This window comes from Petaurus breviceps, unplaced genomic scaffold (genome assembly GCF_028583685.1).
Source record: "Petaurus breviceps papuanus isolate PSGF00001 unplaced genomic scaffold, PetGlider_PUasm1.0 38, whole genome shotgun sequence".
NCBI lineage: Eukaryota > Metazoa > Chordata > Mammalia > Diprotodontia > Petauridae > Petaurus > Petaurus breviceps.
Window position 1 is genome coordinate 76,634,588 of NW_027186304.1, and position 705 is coordinate 76,635,292.

The following is a 705-nucleotide window of genomic DNA, read 5'->3' on the forward strand; positions in this document are numbered from 1 at the left end:
TGCCACTCTTCTTCGCCCATCCTATCCAATCAATTGCCAAGCCTTACCAATTTTACTTCCACTGTATTTCTAGCATCGACCCCCTCTCTCTACACACATGAACACTACCCTTGCTCGGGTCTTCATTACTTCTTCTCTGGGCTATTCCATAACTTCCTAATATTCGTCTCCCTACCTCAAGTCCCTCCTGTCTTCCATCCATCCTCCATATAGTTGCCTGGTGATTTTCCTAAAAAGGAAAAGCCCTTGATCAATAAACACCAATGGCTCCCTATTGCCTTTAAGATAAAATCCTCTATTTGACCTTTAAAGTGTTCACAACCAGGTTCCAACCTATCTTTCCAGCCTTATTTATTTATTGCTCTTTTTTGTGCACTTCCCTGGTCTTCTCACTGTTGCTCTTCACATCTAATACTCTATCTCTCATCTCTTGCTATTCCCCCATGCCTGGCATATATTCCCCCCTGTAATGGGAATGTAAATTTGGAAGATCTTCCCTGCCCCTAGGCTAAAGTGCACCTGAAGCCTGGGGTGGGAGGCTTGTTTTTCAGTAGATACTTCTTGATTGGCCAGTGAGTCAATAAGGTTGTTACATTCTCTGAGCCAGGAGAAGGCTATATAAGCCCTGATGTGTAGCTTTGTTTTGGGGGCTCACTTTGAGAAGTGTTCTGTGATTTGATCTGTATTCTGGGAAGCCGTTGTCCA